The sequence below is a fragment of the Triticum aestivum genome, chromosome 4B (genome assembly GCF_018294505.1).
Source record: "Triticum aestivum cultivar Chinese Spring chromosome 4B, IWGSC CS RefSeq v2.1, whole genome shotgun sequence".
Classification (NCBI taxonomy): Eukaryota; Viridiplantae; Streptophyta; class Magnoliopsida; order Poales; family Poaceae; genus Triticum; species Triticum aestivum.
The window spans coordinates 254,212,768-254,234,289 of record NC_057804.1 but is presented as its reverse complement, the minus strand read 5'-3'; positions in this window follow the sequence as shown (position 1 = coordinate 254,234,289).

The window sequence follows — 21,522 nt, the reverse complement described above, 5'->3', positions numbered from 1 at the left end:
GGCCACCGACCTTGCTAAGGTCACGAGGGAGGCGCTTGGGCACCACTTGGAGGTGTGTTTCAGAACACGTTTCCCTCAGGGAGGAGCCAAGCAAGGAGGGCCAAACCCTCAGGAGTCCGTCAGTCAGATCACACAGGAGTTGCTGGAGTCAAGAGTCATGAGTGGCAGCCGCCGCTTACCCGCCGCAGCGTCCCATCCAGGTGAGGATGGCGGGCTGCGCGTCTGCATCGACATCCCAGGGCTCAATCGAGTCGCCTCTCAGGAGCGCTTCTGGCCCTCACGTGTGGGGCGCTACGGAGGGCCACCCCACAGCTACGTTCGCATTCCTTACGGCTTACCGAATGCGGCTGCGGTGCGCCAGTGCCTCATGAGGAGCATCCTGGAGGCTCAGGAGGCCAGGCGTTCTGCAGACCTAGCGGAGATGGAGATGGTTCGCGAGGAGCCACCAGCGCCTCCGGAGCCTCCCGAGGCTCCTGGGCCTGGGGGCTCGTGAAGATCGTCTCCCGCAGCCCGCTACGTCTGCTACTTCAACACCCCTTCATCGCAGACACTATCGGGTGACATCTTTCAAGTTTCGTTTCCAGCTGGGAGCGCCCTCAGGGCTGCATCATTCCCGGGCCGCGTGGGTCCGTCCCTGCGGCGTGTATCCCTTTTGCTCGTGTTCTTAGCTTACTTTTTTGGGAGCGCCCCTCGGGCTGCATCATCCCCAAGTCGCTCGGGTCAGACCCAGCGACGTGTACCCCTCTTGCGTTTATTTTCGGGCCATGCATTCGACCCATCATGCTTGTTATTTGGTGCCTGTCCGTGGCACCTCTTCTTCCTTGATGTCGGCAGCTTGCACGTTAAAGGGGGGGGTACCTGAGCATCATAACTCAGGGCTCCTACCGGCTCTCCAGCCCTCACCCTCTGGCTTTGTCCATGGCATCGCGCCCGGCAAACCAGCAACGGCTGAGACTAGCTCGAGGGCCGGGACCCGAGGACGTAGAGCGTCGACATCTAACCAAGCTTGCGCGTTAAAGGGGGTGGGGGGGTACCTGAGCATCGCGACTCAGGGCTCCTACCAGCTCTCCAGCCCTCACCCTCTAGCTTTGTCCATGGCATCGCACCCCGGCAAACCAGCGACGGCTGAGACTAGCTCGAGGGCCAGGACCCGAGGACGTAGAGCGTTGACATCTAACCAAGTTTGCGCGTTAAAGGGGGGTACCTGAGCATCGCGACTCAGGGCTCCTACCGGCTCTCCATCCTTCACCCTCTGGCTTTGCCCACGGCATCGCGCCCCGGCAAACCAGCGACGGCTGAGACTAGCTGAGGGCCGGGACCTGAGGACGTAGAGCATCGGCATCTGGCCAAATTTGCAGGAACACATCACAAGTTAAGGCCCAGTGCCAGGCGCAACCCGCATTGGGGTAGGGCCCCATGAGTCCCATGCTGGCTCACAGGTGCCCCAATACACCTCGTCAGGCCTTTAGTGCCTCGTCGCCTCTCCAAAGCAACTAACGTCTGACCGCCGCTTGTCATAGCGGACTTTTGCTCTTTTTGTGGTGGGTCTTCAGGATCCCCCCAAGGAGAAGCGCCAGGCGAGGCCCTCAAGGTGTCCTCTTCACTCTCGTCCGTGCGAACCGCTTGCGTGTTAAAGGAGGGGTACCTGAGCATCGCGACTCAGGGCCCCTACCGGCTCTCCAGCCCTCACCCTCTGGCTTTGCCCACGGCATCGCGCCCCGACAAACCAGCGACGGCTGAGACCCGCTCGAGGGCCGGGACCCGAGGACGTAGAGCAGAAAGGGGAGCAGAGGCGAGAGGAAAGAGGCACGCGGAGACCTCACCAGGCAACCTCTCGCCGGCCAAGGCACGAACCTAGCGCCGCACTAGGAAGCGTTTCCTGACTCTTGAGATAAGTCACTCTCCGGAAACACTAGCTATCGCAGCACCGTCACCGCATCCAATGCAATCCCGTGTTAGCAACATCACATTCATTTCTCACCGAACGATAGCTGCTTGAGCGCAAAAGGGGACCTCCTGAGCATCGCGACTCAGGGGCTCTTACTGGACCCCGGGCCGCTCACCTCCTGGCCTTCACCACGGCATTGTGACCTGGCATACCAGTGACGGCAGAAGCCGCCTTGGGACCGGGACCTGTCGGCGCAGAGCGCCAAGCCCTCGTGAGGTCTAAAAGGAAGAAACTAAGCTAAGACGGAATAAGCATCTCGCACTACTTCACAATAGGATCATATTGACAAACGGAGCTACAGACACCTTACAAGCTCCCACGGGTTGTATTCTTGGCTCCTCGCAGGGACAAAAGACGCGTATCCTAAGGAGTCCTAACTACCGGAACTGTTGCGGCAGACGCCATCATCAACAATGGGCCGCCAGGCACCGGCGCCAACCTCATCCAAATCAGAGACGGCGGCGGCCTAACGATCCCGTCCTACTCCGAGAGCGGCGCAGGCTCGGGGGCTCGTAGCTGTCGTCGCTCGTCTCCGGAGTCGCGAAGAGCTCGGCGGAGTCGCTGGATCCTCCGGCACCCTCGCCGCTTGAGGAGCTGCTGGAAGAATGTGCGACGGCAGGCCTGGTCCTTACCGCTACGGGGCTTCTGCCGCTGCCTCTGGGACAACACTCCAGCCGACGCCCATCTTCGTCGAAGACCTTGAAGAGCATCATGGAAGCACCGTCGAACTCCACGTGGATCACGAGGGCGCCCGTCGTCCTGCAAACCCGGGCGATCTCACCCCAGCCCCGGGTCATGAAGACCTTACCTGGAGCGACGACCTCGACATCCGCATCGGTCGCAGGAGTCTGGCAATCGGTGTGCTGCAGCCAGAGCCTGAAAAGGCCCCCTCGGCGGAATCTTGAAGGCGAAGGAAGGAGGAAGGCAAATCCAAGATCGAGGAGGCATGGCGGCATGGAGCACAAACTCTCGGGACGAGCCCTCAGCGTGAACTCCAGGAGGGACAACATGCACCGTCGTGACCCACCGGCGCCGACGGCAGCGTCGTCCATGGCGCTCGCCATCAGCTCCCGCAGGTCCCTCAAGGTGGGCGTACAAGGGCAGCGGAAACCCTGGCGGCGGCCGCTCGCACCAAGGCCTCGACACCTCCTGCCGCACGCCCTCATCTCGGTGGCAGAGGACCAACCGCTTCTTTAGCGGAAGTGGGCCGGGGCCCTCTCGGGGGGCCTTTCCCTTCTCTTCTGCGGAGAACCGGCATATCGGAGCCATTGCGGCAAGGCGGAGCAGTGGCGAAGATGAAGAAGAGGAGAAGTAGTACAGGAAGATTAATTGGAAAGGCTCACGCCGTTCCGTACTTATAGCCAGGGGAGGCCAACTGTCGGCTTCCACGATCGCAGGTAATCATGACCAGGTTTTGCATGCAGGGACTTGTCAGTTTGTGCAGTTGCCGAGGCGTCGTGGGGGAGCGGAGCCGCCCACGTCCACTCAACCGCCATGCGGCGTCCAAGGCCGCAGGCTGTTAGGGACCGCGACGCTTCACACTTGCCCCTTCGCCTCTCTGCTCAGCCAAGTCCGGGCGCGCCTTGGGCCCGGGGGCTACTGTCGGCGTTCTGGGAACGGGGGTCCACAGACTTGCCTGCCTGCGGCCTATGGCGTGGCTCAAGGGGCGGCCCAGCATGGCCCATCTTCATCAGCATGAGCTCAAGACCCTCGCAAGGGGCCAAGCCTCGCGGGGGGAACGACAGGAAGCTTCCTCAGGCTGTCGTCAGGCTGGCTCGCGAGGAGGCGGAGAGATCAAGGCGGGGTACCTCACGAGGTGCCCATGACGCAAGCCATGACGACCAAGGGCGCCAGGCGGGCGCCAGCCCACGCAGTGTCCTTCTTTCCTCTTTGGTGCAAAGGGAGCAAGCGCAGGCGACAGCATCAAGCAAAGGAATCCATTTCGGTGCAACAAGACCAAGACCAGCAGAACGGTAGGATGGAGGTCATCATGGAGCCCAAGCCGACGTCACCACCGGAGCCATTGGCAGGCGAGGACCAACTTTAGTCAGGATAAGTGTACTAGATGTTCCCCTTCAAAATGGCCAATTGTTGGCGCCCTTCCCGCTCAATATTTGGGAAGAGGCCTAGGGCCTTTGCCTATAAATAAGACTAGCCACAACACAGGAGAAGGGGATCGGATCACAACAGAGGGATCGGATCACAATGGACAGATCGATCGAGAGAGCAACTGAACTCCCCCTAGTAGTTCATCGCACCAGCCAAGAACAGACCCTCGCGAGGCTGTTCTTCCTTGTATTGTTCATCATCAGCCCAAGAGGCAATCCACCACTCCACACACTGGAGTAGGGTATTACACCACAATGGTGGCCTGAACCAGTATAAACTGTGTGTCTCTTGTGTTGTTCCTTTGATTGCTTAGATCATAGCGAGGCGGTGAGGTGCAGGTAGGCAGAGGGCAAAGTCTCCGCGCGCACCCTAGTGTTCGAATCTAGAGGGTCTGCCGGAACCCGAAATCTGACAGATGAGGAGGATGGGGAAAGCGAACAAGATGCGCCGGAAGTCGGAGCGGACAACCAGCCTCAACCTGACCGCGCCTCGAGCAACGATCCATGCTCAAGCGCGCCGACTACTGCTGGAGGCGACCAGGCAGAGACCGACCAGCCGGCAGCTCCACCAACCGGCGCTGCCGACTCTGCCGTCCAGCTGTCTGCTCCACCAGCCGGCGCTACCGACTCCGCCGTCCAGTCGGAACCCTTTGTTGCTCCTTAGGCCATCGCCTTTATTTTCCCTGCTTATCGGTCTCGACAAACTTTTGTTAAATTTGTACAATTCCACCCGCGGGGTGTATTTCAAACTCTGTTGAATGCTGGCCAATGGGCCTTTTGCTATGTAAATATTCTTCGTCACAAATTGTGCTTTATCTGCCAAGTTCAGACTTTCCTTGTTTTCTACTTCTTGCTTTTTTGCTTTGCCACCCTCCCTTTGCTACCCTCTTGCCAGCCAAACAGCCGCTCTGTGGACTCCGGCTGGGTCGAGTACTTAGCTATTTTGGGGAGGGCAAGTACTTAGCCGATTGGAGTGTTGGCGAGGTAAGTAGAAGCCGGCCGGCCGGCTGCTCAGCAGCCGGTCGAAGAGGCGGGATGCCGGCCTAGATTATGTGCGCACTTTTCCTTAGCCATTTTTCGTGTGGGCACCGTTTTTGCAACCCCGTCCACAGTACATTGCTCTGCGAGCTACGGCTTTGGATAGGAGAAGTTTTTTGGTGCCAACACACTACTTGTTCGACTGCAGAAAGCGGTGCATAGTAGAAGGCAGCGAGCCCCCGTGGCTGACTAGTCGAACCCGGTGCGATGCGGAATAATGAAACAACACATTCATAGGCATAATGCTTATCATATAGATAAAAGAGGGTAGTCCCCGAGCTCTTCTCGGGGGACCCAGAGTCTTGGTACTTAATAGAAAAGGTAGCGTGGTACATACTGCTTTAACTGTAAAATCTTCAGAGGAGGTTTGCGTTCCACGGCCTCTCCGTCTCCTTGCCGGAGTCATCTCTCTTGTGTGCTCTGGGCTTCTGACCATCGATCAGGTAGTAGGAGCCATTGCCCAACACTTTGCTGATGACGAAAGGGCCTTCCCAAGGTGCCGAGAGCTTGTGCTGGTCTGCTGTTCGCTGTATCAGCCGGAGCACAAGGTCTCCCTCCTGGAAGGATCTTGGCTTGACCTTCCGATTGTAGTATCGGCGTAGACTCTGCTGGTAGATGGCAGACCGACTGAGTGCCAATAGCCGGACCTCTTCCAGCAGATCAACGCCGTCTTCTCATGCTTATTTGGTGTCCTCCTCGATGTACATGGTGACTCGAGGGGAGTCAAATTTTATGTCCGTCGGGATGACGGCTTTGGCACCGTAGACGAGGAAGAAGGGCGTGAAGCCAGTTGACTTGTTCGGAGTTGTGCGTAAGCTCCAGAGTACGGCTGGCAGCTGACCGCGCCAGCAGCCGGCCGAACACTCTAGAGGCTTGACCAGTCGGGGCTTGATGCCGCACAAAATGAGGCCGTTTGCTCGCTCCACTTGGCCATTTGACTGCGGATGGGCAACAGACTCTAAGTCTAGTCGGATTCCCTGTGTCGCGCAGAAACGAGCCAAGGCTCCTTTGGCGAAGTTTGTGTCGTTGTTGGTGATGATGCAGTGTGGTATGCCATACCGAGTGGTGATGTCGGCAATGAAAGTCACAGCAGTCAGCCCATTCAACTTCTTGATTGGCTTTGCTTCTATCCACTTGGTGAACTTGTCCACAGCGACAAGGAAATGATTCATGCCGCCGCGAGCCGTCTTCAATGGCCCCACCATGTCCAGCCCCCAGAAAGCAAAGGGCAAGGTGATGGGAATGGTCTTGAGTGCAGAAGCCGGTAGGTGTGGCTTGGAGCAGAACTTCTGGCACCCTTTATATTTATGGACCAAGTCTTTGGCGTCTTCTAGAGCAGTCGGCCTAAAGAAACCATAACGAAATGGTTTGGCAACAAGTGACCTTGAGGCCGCGTGGTGACCACATTCGCCTTGGTGGAAATCTTTGAGGATTGCTTGGCCCTCGTCCGGCTCCATGCAGCGCTGGTATATGCCAGTGACACCATGCCTCACCAGTTCTCTATTGATGATGGTGTATGCTGCTGCCCGTCGTTGCAGTTGTCGGGCCGAGATCTCATCAGTCAGCAGTTCTTTGTTCACCAGAAACTTGAGGATGGTCTGAGCCCATGAAGGCGCTGCTATTTCTTCGATTGTCACGACTACAATGTGCACAAGGGCGGTTGGGCCAGGAGGCGGCGGGTTGGAATTGTCTACCGCTTGGTGAGTCGGAGAAGTCACCGGGCCGACTGCTGCAGTCACCGGGCCGGGTTCTGAAGTCCCCGGGCCGGGTGCGACTGCTGCAGCCCTTGAGCCGCCTCCCGAAGTTCCTGCGCGGGCTGCTGGGTCCTCAAGTCGGATCCGGCTGCTTCGGGAGGGGCCGGCACGAAGATGGAGTCTGATTCTGGCGACGGCTTGATAGACGGCTTGAGGAGGCGTTGTAGGGCAACGCCGGCTGGTATTGCTTGCCGGGTGGAGCTGATATGTGCCAAGGCATCTGCTTGCTAATTATCATTTCTTGGCACACGGAGGAACTCGCACCCTTCGAAGTATCCACTAAGTGTGTGCACAAGGAAGCGGTAGCTTGCCATATTGGCATCCTTGGCGTCCCAGTCGCCTGATGACTATTGGACCACCAAGTCGGAGTCACCATAGCACAGGATCCGGTGAATGCCGAGTTCCTCAGCAAGGCGGAGCCCGTGTATGAGTGCTTCATATTCAGCTACATTGTTGGAGGCGGCAAAGTGAATCTGTAGCACATATCTGAGCTTGTCACCTTTGGGAGAAGTGAGGATGATGCCGGCTCCCAAACCGGTGAGCATCTTTGAACCATCAAAGTGCATCCGCCAATGGGTGCAGTCTGGTGCTGGCGGCAGGTACTGGGCCTCGGCCCAGTCGACGACGAAGTCGGCCAGCACTTATGACTTGATGGCGGTGCGAGGCTGGAAGTAGATGGTGTAGGGGGCAGATCTATGGCCCATTTGGCCACTCACCCTGAGGCATCTCGGCTTCCAATGATCTCAGCAAGCGGGGCAGTGCATACGATAGTAATTTGGTGCTCTTGAAAGTAAGGCTTCAGCTTCTTGGCGGCAAAGTGCACACCGTAGCACAACTTCTGATAGTGGGGGTAGTTTTGCTTGGAGGCGGACAACACTTCACTCAGGTAATAAACCGGCCTCTAGACTGGTAGTGCTCTGCCCTCCTCCTTGCTCTCCACCACTATGACTGTGCTGACCACCCGACTGGTAGCGGTGATGTAGAGGAGCATGGGCTCCTTATCAGTCGGAGCTGCCAGGATAGGAGGAGTGGTCAACATCTTCTTGAGCTGGAGAAAAGCTTCGTCTGCCTTGTCATTCCACTCGAAAAAAGTGGTCTTCTTCATGAGCTGATAAAGGGGAAAAGCCTTCTTGCCCAGCCGACTGATGAAACGGCTGATGGATGCCAGGCAACAGGTGAACTTCTGCACGTCCAATAGTCGGGTGGGCACGTCCATCTTCTTGATGGCCTTGATCTTGAAAGGATTGCACTCTATGCCGCGCTCTGGGACTAGGAAACCGAGAAGTTGGCCGGCTGGTACTCCAAAGACACATTTCTCTGGGTTGAGCTTGATTTGAAATCGGCGCTAGTTTTCAAATGTCTCCTTGAGGTCTTGTAGCAGCATGCCATGCTTCTCCGTCTTCACCACCACATGGTCCACGTAAACATGGGCTTTTCTGCCGAGTTGCTTGAGGAAAAACTTCTGCATGCAACGCTGAAACGTGGCGCTGGCATTTCTCAAGCCGAACGTCATGGTCAGGTAGCAGAAGGCTCCGAATGGTGTGATGAAGGTGGTCTTCAGCCTGTCGGCCGTGTTTAGCTTGATCTCTTGATAGCCTGAGTATGCATCCAAAAAAATCAACAACTTGCATCCGGCTGTGGAGTCTATCACTTGGTCAATCCTTTGCAAAGCAAAGATATCCTTTGGAAATGCTTTGCTGAGGCTGGTATAATCAATATACATGTGCCACTCCTTATTCTTCTTCAGCACAAGAACTGGGTTGGCCAACCACTCTGGGAAAAACACTTCCATGATGAAGCCGGCTGCTAGAAGCCAGGATATCTCTTCTCCCACAACTCTTCTTTTTTCTTCTAACAAGCGGCAGAAGGGCTGCCTGACCGGCTTGGTATCAGGTCAGACATGTAGCTTGTGCTCGGCGAAATCCGTTAGAACACCCGGTATGTCTTTGGAAGACCATGCAAAGATGTCCTGATTCTCACGGAGGAAATCGACGAGCTCGCTTTCCTATTTGCTATCAAGGTTGGCACCTATGACAGCGTGCCTCTCCGGGTGCTCCAGGTCCAAGGGTATCTTCTTTGTTTCCTTCGCCGGCTTGAACAAGACCTCAAGTTACGACTCCTTGGGGATGGGTGACATTTCCGGCTGCTTGCCTACCATCGCCACAACCCGGTCAAGGAGCTGCTTTTCAGCTGCAATCACAAGGGACTCGGTCACCCGACACCTGTTCGCAGCATAGTGGGATACCGCCGTGAACTTGGCCAGAGCAGGTCGGCCAAGTTGCACATGGTAGGGGCTTTCAAGGTCCACCACCTCAAACCAGACTGGCTCTCGGCGGAAGTGATCTTTGTCTCCGAGAAGAACGTCAATATGGGTCTTGCCGATTGGTGAGCAGGAAAGGCTGGGGACTATGCCATGGAATACAGACCGACTGGGATGAAGCTGCTTCTGCTTAATCCCCAACTTCTCCATTGTGTCGTGGTACAGGATGTTGATGCTGCTGCCGCCATCTATCAGCACTCGGGAGAAACGAGCAGCTCACCTATCTGTTGCGAATGTGGCATCTAAGACCAGGGCATAAGAACCAGGAGAGGGCATCACCTTTGGGTGGTCAGCCCTGCTCCAACTGTTAGGCTTCTTAGACCAATGCATGAACTCTAGGGTCTCTGATGCTACTACATGTACTTCTTCTTATTGTTGCCGTCTGCTGCGCCTGTTGTTGGCCAAACTGGTGAAGACGACATAGGCTCCATGATCCTCAGGATACTCATCTTGTATGGAGCCGACTGGCCGAACCGCCGGCTGCTAGGGTGGAGGGGGCGGCAAGCCGGCCGGTGGAGGGGGATGGAGTTCATCTCCCTTGGCGATTCGGATGAGCCAATGGCACTTCCGAGTGGTGTGGTTGGATGGCTTTGCACCACTATGGAACTTGCAGGGCACATCGAGAGTCTGCTTGTACGTACGAGAAAGCGGGCAACCAATTGGGCTTGCCGCCCTTCTGACGCTTGGGTGGAGGCTGCCCTTCCGGATGTTGGTCTTCGACTGTCGCCACCGGCCGACTAGTGGAAGCCGGCTGCGTGGCCTTGCGCTTGCTGTCATTGTGCTGCTGACGCCGACTGGTGTCACTAGCCGGAGTCCGGGGAGCCTGAGGGGCCACCTTGCCGGATGCATCGACTTGGATTTCCGCCTTCATGGAGGAGTCGGTCATAGCTTACTTGTCGGCGATGATTAGTAGTTCGTCGAGGGTCGCTGGCTCGTCACAGAGAAGTCGGTGCTTGAGGAGGGTACCATCTCGGCACCCGGCGGTGAAGTATTGGATGGCCTGCACCTCGTGCATGCCCTCGCAGGAGTTGCGCAGCTCGGCCCAGCGCGTGAGATAGTCGCGAGTTGATTCGCTGGGCCCTTGGACACACAAGGAGAGCTGGCGGGGCTTGGGAGGCCGCTTGTACGTGCTGGTGAAGTTGCGGATGAAGGCTTCGGTGAAATCAACCCAGCTGTTGATGTTGCGGGGCTTCAGGATGTTAAGCCACGTCCGGGCTGTGCCCTGGAGCATGAGCGGGACGTTCTTAACGGCAACGCGCTTGTTGCCGTTCACGATGCTGACGGCTGTGGAGTAGTCGACCAGCCAGTCCTTCGGCTTCACGGAGCCGGTGTACTTGGGCGTATCTCTTGGGAGCGTGAACCCTCGAGGGAAGGGCTCATCTCAGATTCGGGGTCAAAGTAGTGTGGACCCAATGCGTCTTCTTCTTCTAGCGCCAGGGACCACTTGAGGCGGTCGATCTGGTGGTGGGCGTTGTTCTCCCCGACTCCTTCCCGGCGGCCAAGGCGGTCGCCGAGTGTCGGGTGCATGACAGGCGGTGGAGTGGGATGCCTTTCTCCACGAGGTTGAGCAGGAGGCGGGTCGCCTTGTCGCTCCGCAGCTCGGGGCAGCCTTCTGTGTCACGCTCGATGGAGAGGTGAGCTTGACTGCGGCTGGCAGCCGGCTCATTGCCTCTTCTATCACGGGCGCCACAAGTCGGCGTCCGGGAAGTCACGCCATGATCCTGGCGAGGAGGCGGATTGTCATTTCACCGGACGGGCGCTTCAGTGTGACAGCCGGCCTCCTGCTGCTCGGCGGCCGGGTCAAGGAGCTGCTGGACGCGCTCCCTCATGTGGCTACGCTCGTCACCCTAGAGCTTGTCTAGCTCATCTGCAGCCGCTTGGGAAGCTCGTATGTTCTCCGCAGGCGTGGTGTAGATGGGACGATCCATCCCGAACAAGATGGCGATGGTCGCCCACGCTACCGGATCAAGCAGATGCGTCTAGGCCCCTCAGGAGCCGGCGTGCCGCCGACGGCTCGGTCCATCTCACGCCGGTAGACTTCCAAGAGGAATCACATGCTGGCCAGTCACTTGGCGCTTTCGATGAGCTGGACGCGGCGTGCTTCCAGCGTCTCAGCGTCTGCATCTTCTGGAATGGGCGCTGACAAGTCTCGCAGTGCCGCATCGAGTGGGTCTAGAACGCCTCCGTCCAAGTGCTCGCCACTGTTAATGACAAGCACCTCCGTGACGGTGCTCCCGCCGCTGTGCTCGCGAGGAGGCAGCTCATCGTAGACCACCACGTTGGTGGGGAACACATCAAGCGACGCCGTGTCAGAGTTGACGATCATCAGCTAAGTGGAGACAACATACTCCAAGTCCACAGCAGGCTCGCTGGCAACATGGAACTGGTCGAGGAGGATGACGAGGCGGCTCTCACGGAAGTCGGTGACTGCATCGGATGCAGGCTCGTTGGAGAGGCAGATCTCGCCAACAACATCAGCGAGGCAGCTTGCTGCACAGGCGATCTCCGCATCGTGCAGCGCGTCGAGGCTGACGCCGTAGGGCGTGCTGGGCTGGCTGAGCTCACCAGGAAGGAACAAGGTTCCCGTCCAGAACATATCTCTGGATGACGGTGCACCTCGCCCCATGGTGGGCGCCAAATGTCGGGGGTTGGGTGCGACATATGCCAGAGGATGGCTTATCATGGTGGGAGCGAGTAGAACGTCGCCGGTGCCTAGAAGCGGGATAAGGCATAGACACACATGGCGGCGCACTTTGCCCAGGTTCGGGGCTCTCCTAGGAGATAACACCCCTAGTCCTGCTCTGTGGGGTCTCCGCATGATCACTAAGGCAGTAGTGAGTACAATGGTGCTCCTTGAGCTGTATGCTAGAGGTGGAAGGAGGCAGGGCTAGCTCTCTTCTTCCTCTATGTATGAGTCTAGTTCTAACAGGTTGGGAACCCTTTGCATGGGTGCCCTAGGGGGTTCATATAGGCCTACCCCCCAGGGGTACAATGGTAACTTGGCCGGGTGTAGGACCCGACTATCAGTGTCCCTGGTCGCCGGATTCTACGTTGGCTGCTGGGGACCACCGCCTAGTGGGCCCCACCGACTGGTCTGGTACGGAGCCGCTGGAGGGTCTGGTTGGTGGCTAATCACTGTAGCAGCAACATTAATGACGCATGCTTGGTCAGGGTGGGCATGTCAATAGTCCCGCCGTCTGGTGGGAGATCACTGTAGCCCTACCGTGTCTAGTCTGGTTAATGGTGCATGGGCCTCGAGGAAGGATCTGGCTGCCCGCCAGGAGCAGGATCCCCTTGGATCCGACTGGTCAGGCTAGGCCGCCTCCGGGCCCTCGCTGCCTAGTAGGGCCCACCGTCGGCAAGCCGTACCGACATGCTGTCATGGGAGTAGGCCCTGCCTGACATGGGTGACATCAAGGGAGGAGTGGCAACAGTGCCGCGTCGTGTGGAGATCTCTGCCTGTATGGGGCACTGTGGCCACGCCAAGCCCAAGATTTGTGGTTGATGGGCTACACTGTAGCCTCACCCTGTCTTGTCCTCTTGATGAGGGTCGCAGACTCCGAGGGCGCCTGGGGCCGCCTACTAGGAGTCTGCCTGTCTTGGTGCCATCTGTTGGTACTTAGCCGTGTTTTGGCAACTGGCCATTGAGCTAGCAGGCCACCAGAAGGCGGCGCTGCATTCAGGAGTCTCATGGGGCGCAGCCGGCCCAAAGTCTTGAAAGGTTCAGGGACTCGGGTTAGGCTACATGTGGACCATTACTCTGACACCCGAAACCTACCTTTGTAACTACCCAGTCACGGAGTAGCGTTTGTTCGGCCCAAAGCAAGTCTGTCATCATCCCGAGTACATGCGCCAGCTCAGGTCTTATGACATAGAACGTATGTTGTACTAGAGACTCACAGATGACATATTGTTGCATCTCACAGTTGGGACTGTCTGACTTGGACCCTATCTCGACTCGGATCTGACTATGTCGAATCCGACCAGACCTTTCCATGTCCATATTATCTAGTTAGCATCCAATGCTCCTTGGCTAGCGAGACCGAGCCATCGACCGAGTCATATGCTAGTCTAGTCGGCTGTGCATCCACACAGCCCTTTCGACTAGGGACCTTTTAGGATAGTCATCATACAATGCATAGTCCCACACACACATCACGTACTTGCTGATACACATCATTGATAATGTCCAAGGACTATCTTTATTCATAAACACATAGGAAATATTATCATACATGATTGCCTCTAGGGCATATCTCCAACAGGAAAGTACTTCTTGGATTGACTGTGTGGTATGTACATACTAATAGAAACATATTCCTTGGATTGATTGTGTGGAATGTACATACGAACTTAAATGTTTAGACGGGACTAACTGTCTAGGATGTACTTACGACTGGAAACAATTTGGCCTGTATAATTGTATCTTTTAATACAACTGTCCGTATAATCGTATTTGATCGCTCTCCTGTCGCACACGACCACATTTCGCCGAGCGTGTGTGGCCAGAGGGCCTATCTACGATGGATTCTGGGTCGTGTGGGAAGGACCCCCCTATCGCCCACACTCACTTGGCGAAGGTTCGAAATGCCGTCACAGAAAGGGGCTAAAAACTGTTTGTATAGCACCTCGATGTATGAGTGAACGAAGTTGCATGGGGCCCACGAGCTCAAGGAGCGCTCCCTGTGAGCTCGTGTCTCTCTTGTAGCCCTTCTAGCCTCCTCCCAAACCTTCTAGGGTCCCTCCTGGTCTAGAAAAAATCATCACAAAGTTTCATCGTGTTTTGACTTCGTTCGGTATTTATTTTCTGAAAAGCAAAAAACAAGCATAAATCAGGAACTGACACTGGGCACTGGGTTAATAGGTTAGTCCCAAAAATGATATAAAATACCATAAAAATGCATATAAAGCATCCAAGATTGATAATATAATAGCATGAAACAATAAAAATTATAGATACATTGGAGACGTATCAAGCATCCCCTAACTTAATTCCTGCTCATCCTCGAGTAGGAAAATGATAAAAACAGAATTTTTTATGTGAAATGCTACCTAACATGTGTATCATGTTATCTCTTTGATGGTATAATTATAGAGAAACAATGAAGTAACAATATCAACATAATAATATCCATGAATATAAGAAACATAATCATTACATTTTCAAAATATATGAACCTTAATGAATGTTATCCCCACTCATTGTATCATGTTAGCATGGCATGACTCCACCTGCACCGCATAAATATATATCATGAGCACCCCGACGTCAAACCAAGCAATTTGGTCATACTTCTAACACCCTTCAACATTTTCAGCCCCATGCAATACATGAGCGTGAGCCATGAATGTAGCACTATAGGTGGAATAGAATGCAGTGATAGAGATTAGAAAGGGAATTCAAAAAAGTAAAAAAGTGTTGCATCAACAGGGCTAATCAATGAGCTATGGAGATGCCGATAGTTTGATATCAATGCAAGGAGTAGGGATTTCCATTCAACGGATGTACTAGGATTTATAAGTGTATGAAATCTCAATGGAAACTAAGTGGGTGTGCATCCAACTTGATTGCTCATAAAGACCTCGGGCATTTTAGGAAGCCCGTCATCAGAATATACAAGCCAAGTTCTATAACAACGCTCCCCCCAAGTATATATAAAAGTGAGAACTTAGGAAACTCTCTATATGAAGAAACTGGTGCTACTCTAAAGCACAAGTGTGATCAAAGGATAGTAACATTGCCCTTCTCTCTTTTTCTTTCATTTTTTTGTTGGGCTCTTTTGGCCTCTCTTTTTTCATCCGGAGTCTCATCCCTACTTGTGGCTGAATCATAATCTCCATCATCTTCTCCTCATTGGAGCAATGCTCTAGTAATGATGATCATCACACTTTTATTGAATTACAACTCAAAATTACAACTCAATAACTAGAACAATGTGACTCAATATGAATGGCTTTGGCAGTGTACCAGGATGTGCAACAATCTAGCGTAACATGTATAATAACATGAACGGTAGCTATGCGACAAATACCAAGTCAGCTCTATATGATCATGTAGAGCAATATGACAACGAACACGTATGTCATGAAAAGAACGGTGGAAGTTGCATGGTAATTGTCGGTGTCAAAGCTGGCGGATCTCGGGTAGGGGGTCCCGAACTGTGCGTCTAGGCGGATGGTAACAGGAGACAAGGGACACGATGTTTTTACCCAGGTTCGGGCCCTCTTGATGGAGGTAAAACCCTACTCCTGCTTGATTAATATTGATGATATGGGTGGTACAAGAGTGGATCTACCACGAGATCAGAGAGGCTAAACCCTAGAAGCTAGCCTATGGTATGATTGTTGTTCGTCCTACGGACTAAAACTCTCCGGTTTATATAGACACCGGATAGGGCTAGGGTTACACAGAGTCGGTTACAATGGGAGGAGATCTTCATATCGTATCTCCAAGCTTGCCTTCCACGCCAAGGAAAGTCCCATCCGGACACGGGACGGAGTCATCAATCTTGTATCTTCATAGTCCGGGAGTCGGGCCAAAGATCATAGTCCGGCCATCCGGACACCCTCTAATCCAGGACTCCCTCAGTAGCCCCTGAACCAGGCTTCAATGACGATGAGTCCGGCGCGCAAGTTGTCTTCGGCATTGCAAGGCGGGTTCCTCCTCCGGATACTTCATAGAAGATGTTGAACATCAGGATAGTGTCCGGCTCCGCAAAATAAGTTCCACATGCCACCGTAGAGAGAATAATATTTGCACAAATCTAATCTTCTGACGTATTCCGTAGCGTGACGCCACGTCACGGCCAAGCCTTTATTCGAATCATTTTACTGTTCCACCTCAGCGCGTTTAGCGAGGCGGTTTCCTTGGCACGTCTTGTCAAAGCAGAGATCGTGTCCCCTTATTCCAGGATTCTCATCAATATGGGCGTGGGTAACCCAGCCGTGCCTTTGGTATGACTCCCTAATTGAAAGCGAGTCTCAAACGGTTACGGGGAGGGCTCTTGGTATTCAACTCCTTTATAAAGGGACCAAGGCTTGACTCCCTTCTTCTCAATCCAATCGAATCCGCCCCTTGCTTCGAGTTCCAACACCCAAAGCTCTAGTTTTAGGCGCTTCGGACCTTCGACGATGTCCGGCTCCGACCTTCAAGGCTGGTGGATGCCTTCCTCCGTTACGGAAGAAGATGTGCGAAAGCTGAGAGATGCTAGGTATCTAACCGGCGAAATCTCGCATAGGCTGCCTGCTCAAGGGCAGGCCATTCCCACTCCCCAGCCCGGTGAGAGCGCGGTGTTCGCATCTCACTTCCTTCGGGGGCTAGGCTTCCTGATTGATCCCTTCGTGAGGGGGCTTATGTTTTATTACGGGCTGGAGTTCCACGACTTAGCTCCGGAGTCCATCCTCCAAATCTCATCATTCATTGTCGTGTGTGAGGCCTTCCTCCATATCACTCCTCACTTCGGATTGTGGCTAAGAACCTTCAAGGTGGAACCGAAGATGATCGAGGGGCAGCACGCTGAGTGCGGAGGAGCTATAATAAGCAAGATGGCCAACGCTCCATGGCCCGAGGGCTCTTCTCAAGAGGAGTTCGGCTTATGGCAACGGGAGTGGTTTTACATCACAGCCCCCAGGGGCACCACATGGGTGGCGCCACCTACTTTTCGCTCGGGTCCCCCACCACGGCTAGCATCATGGGTTAATGAAGGACTTATCTAGGAGCCTCCCAAAGACGTGCCCTTGCTGCAGGACCGCATTTGAGATCTTCTAGAAAGAGATATCAATTTGACCGTAGTGGCGCAAGTTATGCTGATTTGCTGCACACTGCCCTGAAAACGTCGACCTCTCCGCCAGTGGGAATTTAATCCAGAGGGACCGCGAGTCCTCCAACATTTCATGGGTGCGACACCCGTGGAGATGTACAAATTGTTCTTGGGATCACAAGCAAGGTGTCCGGATTTGTCCGAGGACGCAGGTCTGAGCTGCAATCGCCTGGATGCTAAAGTAAGTAGCCCCGTATTTGGACACACCATCCGTATTTTCATCACAATATTACCCTTAACAGAGTTTTCCTTTGAACAGGAGTGGACAGTGAAGTCAAAGCTTATCAGGTGTCCAGCTCCCCTGCCCGAGACCGCGCCAAATCCCATGCTAACCAGGATGCTGGAGGTCGCACTCTTGGCGGAAGGCGAAGGGGGGAACCAAGGAGCTACCGCCTCCGCGAAGGAGGCTGTTAGGAAGGGAAGAATCAAAGATCCCCCCGACCGGGAAAGAAAGGACTGCCTCTGAAGACCCGGAGGTGATGGCCTCAAAACGGGGGAAGAAATCTTCGCCAGAGGGTTCGGCACCGGAGTACGCACCGGCCGAATCGCCCCCTAAAGGGGACCCTCTCTCCCCCGAGACGTAAGTGAAGTGAGGGATTCCATAATGAATGACACTCCTGTTTTATTTCTGAGGAAGATAACCGAAACATTACCTTGCAGTTCGGATCTCAACCCTTCTCAGCAGAGCTCATCTTCAGGGGATCTTCGTCCGGATATGATAGAGAGCGAAACGCCTCCCCTTGTTGCATCGTCTCACGAGGCAGGCGACCCCGAGGTGTCGTCTCGGAGGGTTTTCCCAAGTCCGGACCCTGGAAAAGGTCGTCAGGCTAGTCCGCACCCTCTGGTGCGCAGTCGGAGGGGCTGAAGGATCTGCTTGGGAGGGCGTCCATCTCAGAAGAACATCGTATGTTGATGAATACGGTGATTGGAAGGATTTCATCCGCGGAAATCGGATTGTACGAGGCTGCCAGGAGTTTACTAACAGGCTTTAAGGTACGCAAAAAGGTGTACCTTTTGGTAGAGCCGCATATTAAATGCGCCCTATATAAATAGTAGCCCCTGAGACTCTGTGTCGTCAAGAGTGACGGTGCACAGAGGATCATAACCCCAGGTATAATATGTCGCTGTTTTCATGAAGGTGGGGAGGCGTTCGGTGGCTAGCCGGACTGATGAATCTGCCGAGCTAAAGCGGCAACTTGACGTAGCAGATGCCGACATCGCGCTTGTAAATAAGCGGCTAGACGAGGCACAAGGTATGTTCCAAAGACACCTGGTAATAGGAGCTTGATGCTTGGGCCTTATATATATACTTAATGTAGATGGTGCTGCTGCCGTGGAGAACCTTCGGGTGGAACTTGCCCGAGCCAAGGAGCAAGCAAGGAGAAGTGATGCGGCTGCCGTTAAAGCGGCTGAAGAGCTAAAAGCCGAACAGACTGCTCACTACTAGAGCAAGAAGGTAATAGCCGAGATGGCCATGAAATTGAAGGATGCTACCGACCGCTGTAAATTTCTTGAACAAGAAGATAGGGCGGCTCAGAAGGACCTTGAAAATATCACTGCCGAATCCAAGGATACTCGCTCTGCAATGAGAGCTATGAAGGAGGAACTGCGTCAGGCCAGAGATATCACGGCTGGAAAGCCCTATATGCAACGGATGAAGTTCGGAGACCCCAAGTATGCTCCATTAGACCGGTAGTGGAGTGCCGAAAACACTTATCTGGATTTGGCAGCTAGTGCGGCGGACGTGACCGAACACTTCCGCGGCCGAGGTGACCATGGTTTGGAAGAGCTTTTTTGGTCGCAGTTCCACAATCCAGAACGCCCACTTTTGGTATCCGACCATTTGGCCGCCTGGGCGGAGCTGAACAGGTTATCCGGACTCGCCATGAGGTATGTTGCGAGTCATCTGTGGCCGGAGAAGCTGAAGCCTAAGAGTTATTTTGGCTTGGTGCAGCAGTTCCTTGGTTCGGTGCTGCATGCTGATGCAATGAAGAGGTCGGCGTGCATAGAGGGCGCACAGATGGCTCTTGCCCATGTCAAAACATACTTGGCGGATATGAAGGCCAGTGTTGTTGCATCCCAGTATTCAGACGAAAGCCGAGTACCTGCCAAGCACTACTTTGAGGAAGTTCTTCATAGCGCTCATTTAATAGAGTCGCCGTGCTCGAAGGATGTTGTGTTCGAATAGCACGTACTATTGTAAAACGAATATTTTGATGGAATATAAAGGCTTTTTATACTTGTACTTGCAAGAATTATGATGCCTCTTGTGCGGCCGTTTAATGTATATACGTGTATATAACCTGAAAGATGGCAGTCGTTGGCTTCAGACCCCACGCATAGAATGCGGGGGTGTTTGCAAAAAGGCGCATTTTCACACTTAATCCAACGTCTTGGTCCTATAAAGGAGGTGGTGGTGCGGCGAGCTAGGCAACCGGACTATAATGCTTTATCACTTTCACTTAGCCATAGGAGTTTGACAGTGGGGCTACTGAATAGCCCCTAGGGGCACCGCGCTCACCCGAATTCGGGGCGCGAGTGTGCCTGACCGGGAAGCGGCCCTTCATTAATGCGGAGGAATCCTAAAGATTCCGAAAGTCATCGAGTGGTTGACCAGTCTCTCGCTATATAATGACAGTCAGTTTTCGGCTTTCTCTACTGAGGTGCTTGCCTGGCTGAACCGGGGCACAATCGCAGTAGTTCTCCTGGTGCCGCCTTAGCCGATATAACGGAACGTAAGGCATCAAAACACAGGAGCCGGGCAAACCCAACATTTGACCAAAGACATGATTCGGAGCTGATGCATATAGGGACAAACTCGCGACACCGAACATTCCCTAAGGTATTCGGTCTTTATCAAGATGGGCCGAAATAGAGCCCTTGGTAAAAAAGCCCCTGGTGTCCGGGTACGCGAAAAAACTCTGGTGTGGCCACATGCCAAGACGCCGGCCTCCTCCTCGGTTATAGCGAAAACCGGGGGATGTTGTTAACAAGAGAGAGTAAACAAGATTTACGCAGGGTCTTAATCTGAAAAGAATCCTTGAAACGGGTCCCTACTGCATGCTTGTGCCTCTGTCTCCATTGTGCCGTATCATGGACGGGCGTAGCACGATGTTCGTCTATGAAAGAGAGGAAGTTAGTAAAAAATAAGCGTGCGGGAAATCTATACTAAAATAAACAAAATATAGTTGGAGCAAGAATTGAGCCGTATTGTCTCCGGGCGTGAACACGCGCAGCCCCTTGTACGGGGTTATGCGGCTAATAAGCATATGTACATTTACGCCGGACTCGTCGAGCCGTGTCCGGGTTAGTAGGGATGGATTAGTGGGCAGCTGTCCAGGCGGCCGCACCTTTGCCCGTACTTTGGGGGTCAATTTATATTCCCCTGTAATGAAATGATGCCTCGTGGGCCGGGCATTTTAAGTGTAAGGGATGCATAATGCGGTATTGCGTTAAAGCCGGTGAAAGCTTCACGTCCCAGTAGCGCTTGATAGCGACTTACGAATGGGGTGATGTGGAATGTTAGCTTTTCGCTTCGGAAGTTGTCGGGTGAGCCAAACGTGACTTCTAACGAAAGTTCCCATACTTTGGGTATCTGGACCCGGCGTGACTCCTTGAAAGGAAGTTTTGCCATGGCGGATTATAGCTGGGTTTACCCCTAGTTTGCGGATTGTGTCCTGATATAACAGGTTCAAGTCGTTGCCGCCGTCCATAAGGACTTTTGTAAATTGGAGTCCGTTAATGATCGGATTCACGACCAAGGCAGTAATCCTGATGATCAAAGGTGATTGGTTGGAACAACCAGTGGCGGTGCTCCTCTGGGGCTGGCCGTACGACGCGTGTCTTCATAAGCGCAGTTCTGTTTCCCTTTTGTCATCTGAAGTGAATTTACTGTCTTGACTTCTTGTGGGAACTTCTTTTGTTCTCCGGTGTTCTACTTGTGGGGTGCGTCGTCATCCTCGCTTGGTGTGTCAAGCGCCTTGTGTTCGGTGTTGAGTTTGCCGGACTGCTTGAAGACCCAACAATCTCTATGGGTATGGTTTGCAGGTCTCCCAGGGGTACTATGGATTTCACATATTTTGTCCAAGATTTTGTTGAGGTTGGATAGCTCGTCCCTGTCATCTTTGGGGGGCGGCTTTTTCTGATTTTGCCGAGAGCTTTTGAATCCGGCGTTTACTACGTGCTCATCGGGCTGTTGTCCTTGATCCGACGCGGTTCTTTGTTACGATGCGGTTTCCCGTTCCCATCTCTGGGTTCGGATGTATTCGGGTCGCTAGTGCTGCTTCTTGCCAACCAGCTATCCTCTCCTGCACAAAAGTGGGTCATGAGGCTTGTTAATGCGGCCATTGTTCTTCGCTTTTCTTGGCCGAGGTGTCTGGCGAGCCATTCGTCTCGGACGCTATGTTTGAAAGCTGCTAGGGCCTCATTGTCCGGACAGTCGACTATCTGATTCGTTTTAGTAAGGAATCTGTTCCAGAGTTTCCGGGCTGACTCTCCTGGCTGTTGAGTTATATGACTCAGATCATCTGCATCC